This window comes from Liolophura sinensis, chromosome 6 (assembly GCF_032854445.1).
Source record: "Liolophura sinensis isolate JHLJ2023 chromosome 6, CUHK_Ljap_v2, whole genome shotgun sequence".
Lineage (NCBI taxonomy): Eukaryota > Metazoa > Mollusca > Polyplacophora > Chitonida > Chitonidae > Liolophura > Liolophura sinensis.
The window spans coordinates 27473750-27486931 of NC_088300.1; positions in this window are offsets into that span (position 1 = coordinate 27473750).

Genomic DNA, 13182 nt, shown 5'->3' on the forward strand with positions numbered 1-13182 from the left:
GCTTTATTACTTTGGAATGGTCAAAATAATTACATTTCACAAATATCATGCACCCTCTTCTGTGCACGAGTTCAAAATCGGAGAAAAAGTTTCAACATTTTCAAACTTATAATAATTTTAACAGTGTAAATAGAACAGGTACTAGTCTGATATTTAGTGAGAGGCAATAATTTGATCGATTCTTGGTAACTACAGAAAATTTGATTTGATCAGCGAATATTTTTGCTTTCATTTTGCTAGTCCGGCGATCAAAATCGCCGGTCTAGCCTCTTTACAGATCTTCCAATAATAAGATTTTATGAAAACGCAAACAATCAATCACAGCTTACATGCATGAATTCTAAATTTATGTGACACAAAATGTCCATGATGTTTTAGTCTGGTCAAGCCGTGTGCACAGTGTGATGTAAATATATACGTTTCATACTTGATACATATCCCCTGTAGGTCAAGAATTGCTTCAGGAGAGACAATCACGACTGTACCTAATGGTGCATCTAATTTTCTGTTCGTGTCAAAGTCCTCGCCTGTCCGTCATGACTAATCTGTACATCTGACAGATCTATAATTGAATTGTGCCAGTCTACATTAATTTCATGCTCATCTGGTGACAAGTATATATGCGTTACCTATACCTGAAAAAAAGACATGTGCATGCATTATGGCGTGAACTGTTTCGTGAAAATGTTCAAAAAGCTAAATATTGGTATTTAATCTGTATGAGTATTAAGCAAAAGGATATTTTCAACTTATTTACAGATGACATCAAATATATACACCGTTACTAAAATCGGGTTTCATTCTCAGTCCTATAAGCCACATCATTGGGAAACTATCACGTGTATATGTACACGTCTATATTCCAATTTGATTTTTTTTTTTTTTTTTTTTGATTGGTGTTTTACGCCGTACTCATGAATATTTCACTTATACGACGGCGGCCAGCATTATGGTGGGTGGCAACCGGGCACAGCCCGGGGGAAACCCACGACCATCCGCAGGTTGCTGGCTGGCCTTCTCACGTACGGCCAGAGAGGAAGCCAGCATGAGCTGGACTTGAACTCACAGCGACCGCATTGGTGAGAGACTCCTGGGTCATTACACTGCGCTAGCGCTTTAACCGACTGAGCCACGGAGGCCCCATTCCAATTTGATAATCGTTGTTCATTATCATTATTTTTAATGAATATAACGTTAATAAATAGCATTAATAAATAACATTAATAGTAACATTAATAAATAACATTAATAGTAACATTAATAAATAACATTAATAAATAAAATTAAATAGCATGCATTAATCCATATTTTTTTGTATGAATGTGGTCAGTTCTGTATGTACATTACAGCCTTTACGATGTTAAGTGGTGCTGATTTGGTAAGTGTCCTTATCTAATATGATAGAGAATCATTTATTAATTTGCCTGTTTTATTTGACTGGTGTTTTACACCGTATATATTCACAAATATTTCACTTATACGAGTGCGGCCAGCATTACGGTGGGAGGAAACCGGATATGACCATACTTATAACTGGAAAAGAAGACAGTGTAAGCTGGATTTGAACTCACTAGAGGGTTCATTAGGCTAACCACTCGGTCATGGAGGTCCCAATAAGGCATCATAGTAAAAAAAAGCCCTGCATGGGAATGTAATATCATAGGCTAACATGCCACGTATACAGCCACGGAATATAGTGTCAAAGGATAGCATGCAACATAGTCAGCTACAGAATATAATATGATCGGATGGCTTGTCGCGTCCCAAGGAAAAAATCCGAGAGCCATATTTAGACGTACGACTAACTTTTTACAGTCTTTCATACAGTTTGCATTATTTTTATGTTTTCTCCTCCTCTCTCATGGCCACGACAGGGCTGCAATATTTAAGTGCCGTTACAGGATATAATCATTCTTTCCAGCTTTAAAGCCCTTGGAATTGTGAACTTCGAAACGTTTTTTTTATTCACTATTGACGGCTTGGGTGGTGAATTTTGCGCCTGGCCTAATAATTAGCGTTTTTAATGAAAGACATATTTTTAAAATAATGATTGATTTTATATATGAATCAAATGTACCGGGGGTGATGTACTCTTTGACGCGGAGCGAATCTCTACCGGAACTTCATTCATTAGAGCGCGACGATTTACACCAATTTCTCTGCTAACTGTCTGTCAAATTTTTCTTCCCCGCTTTGTGATAATTATTCTGTAAAGATTAAGATCTGATGAAGTATTTGTCGACGCAATGAAAGCAGAATTAGTCACAGATTAACATTAAAAGGCAGGTCATTTGTTAACATGTCAAGAACAGAGCTATCTAAATCATTCCTGGACCACCCTACCAATATTCCAGAGGCGAAAAGCCAGTAGGTAGGCAATGACGCGTGTAGTACACATTTTTTCATTCATCAGTACACATATGAGTAAAATTTTTCTCCTAGACTTTGCAGACAGATAGACCAACTTTACAAGGCGATTTTTGAGTACGTAAAACCTTTTTATAATAAACAGTTTATAGTTCAAGGGTTAACCATTTCGATGCATTTAACATGTATTATGTGTTCCTAATTGTGGTTTATATGGTGTAAAAATAAGCGTAAATAAGTCAACACCGAATTTGTTAAATCGGCACTGGATGAAGTTGTCACAGTATTAATTCTCATTATTGGATCAGCTAAGTATATTTATTTATTTCATTATTGTTTTACGCCGTACTCAAGAATATTTCACTTATACGACGGTGACCAGCATTATGCTGCCTGCTCTGTCACAGAGCCGCGCTCCCTACATAGGGATACACATCTGCCTGCTCTGTCACAGAGCCGTGCTCCCTACACAGGGATACACATCTGCCTGCTCTGTCACAGAGCCGTGTTCCCTACATAGGAATACACACCTGCTGTGTTCCCTCATAATACTTTAATGTCAGCAACACTTGGCGTTCCCTATGAACACTTTTGTTTCTATTCTATCACCCCGAGATAGTTTATGTTTGTTATCTAAGAGTTAGGTGTTACCTTATGAGATTTTCCTGTTCGCTCTGCAGAGCCCAGTATTCTTTAGGCATACTTTTATGCCAGCTCCGCAAACTTGTGTTGACTTGGAATACTTATATGTCGGTTTTATTCACGAGGTAAGGTGCTCTGTAAGGTTTTTTCAGTCACATGACGACGAAGGAATTCTTAGAGTACATGTGATGTGCCTCCTTGTTGCAGGACGGATTTCCACCGCTTTTTAATCTAGTGCTGCTTCACTGAGCTGCTTTACCGAAGTCAAGTAAGCCGCACCGCCCAAGCCATTATACTGATTCGGGTCAACCAGTTGTTGCACTATGTTGCACCAGGTATTTACAACTTCCTCTTTTAAAGTCTTTTGTGAGACTCGTCTCAGGATTGACCCAGGATCTACCGCTCCCAAAGCGAGCGCTCTATCAACTGTGCTCTCGAGGCCGGTGTGTTTGTTAGGAACACCTTTAGGTGTGCTATATGGTAGTGTCGTTTTCCATAGTAAAACTTACCAGTGACCACTTAAAATTTATGTGTGCTCCATTAGATCCCCGTGTTCCCTATGATCACCTTTGTGTCTGCTTCAATAGATACTGTTCCCTAGGAGCACCTTATGTTTTCTCTATTAGATCCCCGTGTTCCCTACAACCACCTTCGCGTCTGCTTCATTAGACCCCGTGTTCCCTAGGACCACCTTATGTCTGCTTCACTGGATACTGTGTTCTGTAGGATCACCTTTTGTCTGCTCTGTTAGATCCCCAAAGTTCCCTAGGACCACCATCGCGTCTACTTCATTAGATCCCGTGTTTCCTAGGACTACCTTTTTGCCTGTTCTATTAGATGCCAGTGTTCCCAAGGATTATCTTTTGTCTCCTTTATTAGATCCCCGTGTTCCCTAGGATAACCTTTTGTTTGCTCTATTAGATCCCCGTGTTCCCTAGGATCACCTTTTGTTTGCTCTATTAGATTCCCGTGTTACCTATGACCACCTTTGCGTCTGCTTCATTATATCCCGTGTTCCATAGGATCACCTTTTGTATGCTCTGTTAGATCCTAGTGTTCCCTACATGAGTAGAACGATGTTACAAACACCTGTACCTGAAGCAACTTAACTGATATTATTTCGGTCAAAACAAGCACGTAACTTGGTTTGGAACCTAGGAACGTGACTATAGCTAACAATAATGGAGATCAAGTTGTTGTCTGCTTTTAAGCTAGTGGCTTAAATAGTAACTGACAGGAGAAATTAATAAAATGATATAGATAGTGGTTTAAATTGAATTTTTAGACAATTTAAAAGCGACATGCCCTGTAAGTACTCACGGACATGCCACAGGTCTCGTATAATATGTTACCTGACAAATTAAAACCAGCAAGGTGACATTCAGGCCATGCTTTCTTTTCAAAAGCAATGCACGAAGATGAATCGTTCTAACTAAGGCCTGGCCACCGGCTGTGACCTGGAGGCCAAACCCCACATGGGCTCAATGAATTCAGTGAACTCTGTGACAGTCTGTGGCTTGTCAGTTTCTATGATATATATATATATATATATACTCGGTTAAATATCACATGATTCCTGTTTGCCTTTTTTGATTTTATTTTTGATTTTAAGTAAAGCCTTTTGAGGACTAATGAATTAATCAGCTTTTTAAATACATAGGTCATAACATATACAAGCTAACACAAGTTTAAAATGTTGGCATAAAGTTCACATGGCTGGTCTCAGTAGAAGGTGCATATGAGATGCTTTAAACATTGCTGTTTTCGCAGATATACTCACGGCTAGGAAACTATAATAAATAAAGATATAATAACAGTAGGAGTATGAGGTAAACCACGAACGATGTAAAAAGTTTATAGATGAGCAACAACTTTATAACTACGTGTGTATATCTTTATAACTACATGTATATATAGGTTCCATAATTTCTAAAGCATTTGAAATCATACCATGCTTAAGCGCAAAGATAATTGAATTAGCGCCCTGGTATAATTGTCCATTCCTCATGCCTGTCGTTAATAGTCAATCCATCTTCCACGGTAACTTGAGCGCGCTTAGGTGCGTGTAACTTGTGCCTCCCCCCCCCCCATTCTCCCCCACCAAGTGGTTGTTCCCTTAGCCTGGTTATGGCCCTCATGGGGTGCTTTCATCGAGAAACTATCCTATTAAGCTGGCTTGATTATCGTGATTTGACGGCTTTTTGTTATGGCCAAAAAGATAGCGGTAATAAAGATGATGGCAATGATAAAGGTGATAAACAAGCGAGTACCTGCTTAAGGTATAATACTACTATACCGGCTTTCTGAAAGCTATAATGACTATTCAGGTGTATTAAATATACTTATTATTGTGATGAGTTTATTCCTGTTCTTTTTTTGGTTTTTTTTTCATTCTAGATAATGGATATCCATTTTCACGAAAGGTGTTAATCGTCTAACAAGGGCCATAAACGATAGCTACATGACCTGAACTAATGTCCTTCTTAGACAATTGTATAAAGCGCTGAATCGCATATCGTGATAGCATTACTTTGCTATTAGTTACGGGTTCACACAGTTATAAATATTTATTTCATTTATTTATTTATTTCATTGGTTTTACCGTCATACTCTAATATTACTAATATACTTCCACGATGACGGATTGTTTTACCGACACACTCACACACAAAAGGAAACAAATGACTAATATAAAGTTGGTTGGCCTTGAAGAAAGCCATATTTGAATTAAGAACAAAACTTGCAGAACGCATATAAAGAAAAGTGCAGAATTGTATGCGAGGGTCAACAAGGAGTTCGAGAATATTCATAGGCCCACTAGTCAGCGTGTATGCATGTAAATATCATATCGGTCTCAGTGGCGTAGAGGTTAGTGTTCTAGTGCAGCGCAATGACGCAGGAATCTCTCATCAATGGGGTGGCTCTGAGTTAAGTCCAGCCCATGCTGGCTTCCTCTCCGATCGTAGGTGGGAAGGTTTTCCAGTAAACTGCGGATGGTTCTGCTCGGTTTTCTCCCACCATAATGCTGGCCACAATCGCATGGGTGAAATATTCTTGAGTAGGGCGTAAAACATCAATCATGTAAATAAATAAATTTTTTATGTACTTGACAGCATTTACTCTTATTAGGGAAAGGTCCAAGCGTCGAAACCATGCATCGCCAAATACTGGGAAATCCTCCTAGAGTAAAGCAAATCGTAAGGCGTGGAGTCCTTCGAAATCCCGATTTCGTTCGCTAAAACTTACGTGCTTAGTCACTGGAGCTGCTTAAAGACCTTAGTTGAAGAAATCTCAACCTGATTTAGTAAATGCACGCTTGGAGTTGAAGCGTTTAACTGTAGTAAATGACGAACATTTCCCCATGTGACGCCCAACTCAATACAGCTCAAGGTGCAGAAACTCTGGGACTCTGCTTCATGGTGGTATCTGATTTCGCTTAACTCGGTGTTAAAGGCGGTAGATTAATCATGCTGAATTAGATCGCAACCGAGACATTATCCACAACTCATATCCTATAGCATGGTACACGATTTAAATACTGATTTCACTCATTTGCCTTGAATATGCCTTGGGTCTTTCCAACATCATTGATTTACGTCTTCTCTTTGCATGATTTCGTCCTAATTTCGTATTATAAATAGTTATTTCAGTTTTTTGGTGGTTTGTGTTAAACGTTCTGTTGGGAATTATTGACTTGTAATTATTGACCTGGAATGTCGATATTGGTTGACGGCTGGTATACGATTATCTGTTTCGTGGCATAGATTCGGTAAAAATACCTTGACAACATGTGTCTGTGAGGTAGTTACAGTCAACTAAGGCGACGAATGCTTTTTGCAAGATGTCCCATGCACAACGATACAAAGACAAGCAACTCGAGCAATTACGAGATCTAACAAACGCTTTTAGGAAATAATGTTCCCATTGGAACACTTCTGTATTTACTGAAACGGAAGATGATCCTATACTGTTGTTAGCACTAATCTAGCCTTCATTTACAAAGATGTCGAAGAAATTCACATTAATCTTCAATCATTGTTTACCTCTCTGGAAGATCAAAATTTCTTTCCGGAGACATTTAAGTTAATAGCATGGCAAAATTGTATTTGGAATAGAGCCCTAGCAAAAAATCAATATCTGTTATCAGGTCTTGGGAATCTATCAAAGGTGCGATACACGTATATTTTGAGCATGCCGAAGACTTTTTATGAAAATGACTTTAAAGAACTGTGATGCTTTGGTGCATATATAATTATTTAAATCGCAGATGTGCAACGTTATACCCGATGTATTTCAAGGGTCCATAGAGAGTATTATTAATGAAGCGACAGTATAGGATGAAGAACCTTTGAACTACAGACGGTGTTTTCACCAGACATTCACCTCACCGACAAGACGGTCATACACCACAGTATGTGAACTCAATAACCGTGTCTCGGCCACCACGGACTCTAAGAAGCTAAGTATCCAGATACTAGCCACGGTTACCTTGCCTGTACACGTACGTCAAACAATCAGCGCGTACTGGCAACGATATACAAAATATACAATAACTACATACTTTGTCACTTTATCAACAGTATCATAGTGTTTCATTTCATTTCCATAATGACATCATCAGATACATGAGGCAGTTACAAGCAGGCACGGCGACAATCGCGACCGATGTGGTTTGTCAAGAGGGTGTTTCCTAGCACCTTCGACATCTGTATTCAAGAAATAATTATTGATATATATTAATGTCAAATTCAATACGTACACCCTTGTTAGATTTTCCGGAACATTACCCCCGGTCTAAAGAAGTATGGGGAGACAGACTAATCCTGAACAAGGCTATTGTTAACACCGAGTAACGGTAACACATGGGCCAAATCCAGGTCAATGACGACACTTAACGATTATTCCGGTTGTTTGACAGTTTCTGCTTGGAAAGTCAAACACAACGTCGGTGCCAAATTAAATAACACCGATGAACGTGACCTGCGGGAGTTTGCATACAAATAACCCTAAAATGACAATCATAATAAAGGGCAGCTATACATTAAATTACTTTACTCCATGATTAAGTTATTAACGGCTATAATCATGTGTAATCAACCCGAATAATCACCGAATTTGTTAAACCGTCTATTTGGGGTTTTACAAGTGTATCTCTATCTTCATCACTTTACAGTTGGCTTTTAAATCACATGAAAAGCTCCATTGTCAGACACGCGGCCCAGAACGCCACATATAACACCTCCACCTCAACTACTTCGGGCACGAAACATCAAGAATAGCGCTATTTATAAACAATGATGACAATGGTTGAGGTAGAGAGTGACCTGTGTGACCAATGCTGAAGATGGTTGAAGAAAGGAACGACAGGTGAGTGCTCAACTTCGGTCTCGACTATTGCTGACAATGGCTGAGGTAGTGGTCATCATCGTAAATACACCAATGCTGGCAATGGATGAGGTAGAAAATGACCCATGGGTAGTCAGCTTCAACGCAAAGGCAAATAGACTAACGCTGACACCGGTTGAGGTAGAGAATGACCCGCGGATTGCCAGTCTCAATGCGGGTAAAAACAGACAGGTGCCAACCATGGTTGAGGTAGAGTGTGACCCACATGTGGTCATCTTCAATGCGGGAGTAAATAGGGAGTAAATAACTCCAATGGTTGAAAAAGACAATGGTTCGTGGGTTGTCAACTTCACAAAGGAATTAAATAGACCAATGGTTGCAGTGGTAGACAATCAATGCGTCGAAACAGATATTCGTGTACCATCCAGGTTAATAATCACAAGGCCAATTCTCAAAAACAATGTATAACACAAACCGAGTAAGAACTAAGAAAGTATATAATGGTATAGAAAATAAGACGGAATCATGCAATGACAATCAGTTTTCAATGATGTGGGAAAGACGCAAGGTATCTTCTAGGCGACTGAATGAAATCAGTATTCAAATCGTGTAACACGCTAGAATATCACTTGTCGATAACAAAATATCTCAGATGCGCATTGATTGCAACTGTTCATATATCCAACGTGACGAGCTAATTCAACATGATGAATATACAGCCCCCTGTATATATTATTACATATTTTATTTATTTATTTTATATATATTATATTAGATATTTTATCCTACCCAACATTCTCTTTTAGAATAACATGCCCTGTATGAAACAGGATGTTGGGTGGCATAAAATTTTCATGGCCCATCATCCTGCCGAAACATGACAAAAAAAAAATTCCAAACATGACTGACGTTGATTTGAGATGCGGGATTCGAAAGTTTAAACAGCTGGAACAGTCCACATGAAGTTTAACTTTTTGATTTTTCAATAATTGACCTTGCATTGAAAGAAAAATGTTTTAAAAGCACAGTTACACGTACATGATGCTTTATAAACTACATTTTCATCGTTTTACACGACTTTGCGTTTGACTGCTTTTTCTTTCTTTCTTTTTTTTTTCTTTCTCTTTTTTTCTTCATATAAACTGCGGTATAAACTATAAACTCCACATACGCGTAATGATTTGGAAGCGTCGTGCCGGCCACCGCGCTACCAGATACTACGCCAAGCAACAGAGTGCGAAGTATATAGGCCCTACATGGATTTTAATGTCCCAGAATAGCTTTCATAGGATGTATATGGTAAATAGCGGGAGAGTATTTATTTATTTATTTATTTCATTGGTGTTTTATGCCGTACTCAAGAATATTTCACTTATACAACGGCGGCCAGCATTATGGTGGGTGGAAACCGGGCACAACCCGGGGAAACCCACGACCATCCGCGTGTTACTGACAGACCTTCCCACGTAAATAGCGGGAGATATCGATATGGCAACACAACCTGCAAAGAACGAGAGCCATACGACGATGCAGATCAGCACAGTGTACTGATAATCTCTAAGTATTCACATTATTTTCGGTAACGCTAGCTTTAGTAAAAACACATCGTTTTCTACCTAACTGTATTATTAGCACACTGCTTACACCGAAAAGAACCGCATTCTTCAAGGCCCGAGCGAGTTATACGAAAGCACCATGAGAAACCCACTGTGTAGTTGGTCGGCACGTGATCATCAGACGAGGCTGCAACCACATTGCAGTTCTCGCTATAATTCGGCTGGGGTTTGAAGGCACCAGGTTATGATCATGGATTTACACCGGGCACCCCGGTTTCTGTCCAAAAACATGACTGCTGTCTCACTGCTTGAGTACAGAGTAAAACGCCAATCAGATAGATTAATAAATAGAGACGCACACTGTCGAAATCATGAGGTCAGCATTCGCATTTCTTCACTGTTTGGTGACAGTGATCTCCCCTGCTGCGGGTTTTCGAAGATGGTACGCAGAGGCGTTTATACGAGATTGTGTCACGATTAAACACGCTCAGGTGGCGGTGGAAGACAAGTGGACACCAAAGGACATTGGACTGCATGTACGCCACACCAGATCTGTTGGCCGCTTTATATTGTCACCAAGGCCCCACGAACAGTAAGATTTGGAGAATCCACAATTTTCCTCTCCAAGAACCGGTTTAAATCCGCACATCGTGTATTTAATAGATTTATTTAATATTTGTTGGGTATTTTACCATATACTGGCACTCAGGAATAGTTCACTTTTATACGATGCAGATTTATCATATACCCTAATGACCCTAACTCAGTGATAATTCAACAGCACAGCAGTGGACTCAATTGATTTCCGTGAAAAATTGGAATATGATGAACGACTTGTAAGACCTAAAGATCTTCAGTGAAGTGCTGTATTTTGGCATCATTTACGGTGTTGGTCATCAAAACTGTCATAGTCTACATCTTTGATTATCAGTCAGTGGTGTTCATAGTTGCAGACAGACGTTTTCTCTTGTGAACTTTCTCCCTGCACAGACTAACACAGATCTACCACCAAGTAGGTGAAGCACATTCCTCACAACAAGGTTTGATTTAGTCAAACTTTTGAGCTCCAGTACACTGCATAGTGTAGAGCTTAAGAAATTTCAAGTTATAACAGATTTGTTATAATTTTAAATCCATGCATCCAAAAATTAGCGCTCATGTTGAGTTTCAAATTTTGCTTCAGTTAAACTGGCTTTACGGAATGTGAACGAAACAGTACAATTTCCTTCTTTCACATGCCTGACGTTCACTTCAATACCTTTCACATAATACAGTGCAGTGCTTTAATGAACGCTGAATGGAAATGACAGACAACAATATGAACAATACCAAGTTTATTGCCTGTCGGTATTTGTGAATAAATACACAAACAATATTTCAGCTTTATTCTATAAATAGCCAATCAGGCTTGGCGAGTCCTGAATGCTCCAGAACACTGAGCCAGGAACTGCTGCACTATGCTGTATTACCAAGTGCCATAATACATGTATATACAAACAGGAGGTGAATTGATTATTTCAGCCAAATATTTGATCAGATTAACTGTAGTTCAGTCCTCTTTTAAACAAACTTCCGGTATTGTGGATACAATTTACACACACATTACAGCAGCCGAATAGGCCTGACATATTACCTTTTATATCAAGAACTAGTTTATACTGGCATCATGGGATATTTTGGCAAATACAAAAACAAATTTGTATAATGTAGGGGAAAAAATACACTAATCTCTGGTAAACTGATGTGAAATGATCAAGAGAAGGATAGTAGTGAATAATCATTTCCATCCAAAGTTAAAATTCTTAAGACATTCTAATCATAGTTAAATGACACCAGTAAGCTTTGATTTAATAGTATTTAGTAGGAAACGCATTCGTTGTCTATGCGGATACTTCAAATTACCATGATGTATGGAGTCTTCAATCATCTTTTAAGATAAATACATTTCCTCAGGTTGAATTAAAGAATATTGTAAATTTTCTCATGGTACAAAACAGAAGAGAAACCATAGCAAACTCAATGGGCGACAAAAATGGGCATGGAATTTGACATTTTGTACAAAAGATGGATATACATATATAGATAGATATATACAAGTACAACAAATAAGACTGCATCATGACAAGGTACATTTTACATAATGTATCTACATAAATTCCTCAACAATTCCCACCCTCTGGTTCAAAGATGCCATCAGGTAAACTGACAAGTGGGTGTAGTATTCCTCTATTCACTGACAAATGTCCTCCATTGCACTAGCTCCAGTCTACTACAGTATATCGGGTTGGTAGACCTCAGTATACACTTGATCCTGCATCAATCTTACAACATGTGACAGTACAACTCTGTAAAAATCCTCCACTTATCAAGTATACACCGTAAATGTTCATGATCCATACTACAGCTTGAAAGAAATGCTACTGCACAGTTCCAACACAGCTTGACTTTAATACAGAAGAGCTTCAAATCCAATTAGAGGGAGATAATCCTTCAAATATCTGACAACAACTAGCTCAACTGATCTGACAATTGTAGCTAAGGGAACATGCACACTGATCATACAACATGAGCAACTGAGAGTACAACATACACAGCATGAGGGAAATTTACTTTCTCCTACACATCCCAGCGCTCCATTACAGGACTCCTTAGCAGCCAAGATTGATCTCACTACATCTTTACTGATCTGATGGACAACTCACAACATGGACAACCAGCTATATACCCATTAACCTGTATCTTCTCCTAGAAAGGGTTTCAATATTCAGATGGTTCAAATATATTCATTTCTTTCAAATGTATTTCATTGTTTCTACCAACTCATGTTTCATATTCCTTCCTCAAAAACAGCACGTTAATACCCTGACAGCACAAGGACAGATTCCATACAGCCATGATTTGACACATTAAGCCATGTGGTTTAATAACTTATTTTTGGAATCAATACTTTGACCACCTCAATTATGTTATTACAAGACAAACATGTCCAAATTTCTATTTCCTGTACCAAAAACTAAGCATTTTGAAACGGTTTTAAATTTGGGTCTGAAATGGCTTAGTGGAATCCCCGTCCACACACGAACATACCTGATAGCTGTTCAGCATCCATTTGACATCTACTCTTACTGTTAAAGAAAAATGCCAGTGGTTAGTCAGCAAATTTAGGACAGCAAGCAGTAGTTAGGTGAAGACTAATTCTGTGCTAATCCTAAATCAGCTTCATGCTCCAGGAGCTGGAGTTTCTAGCATATCATTCACCGTTTGGATCCAG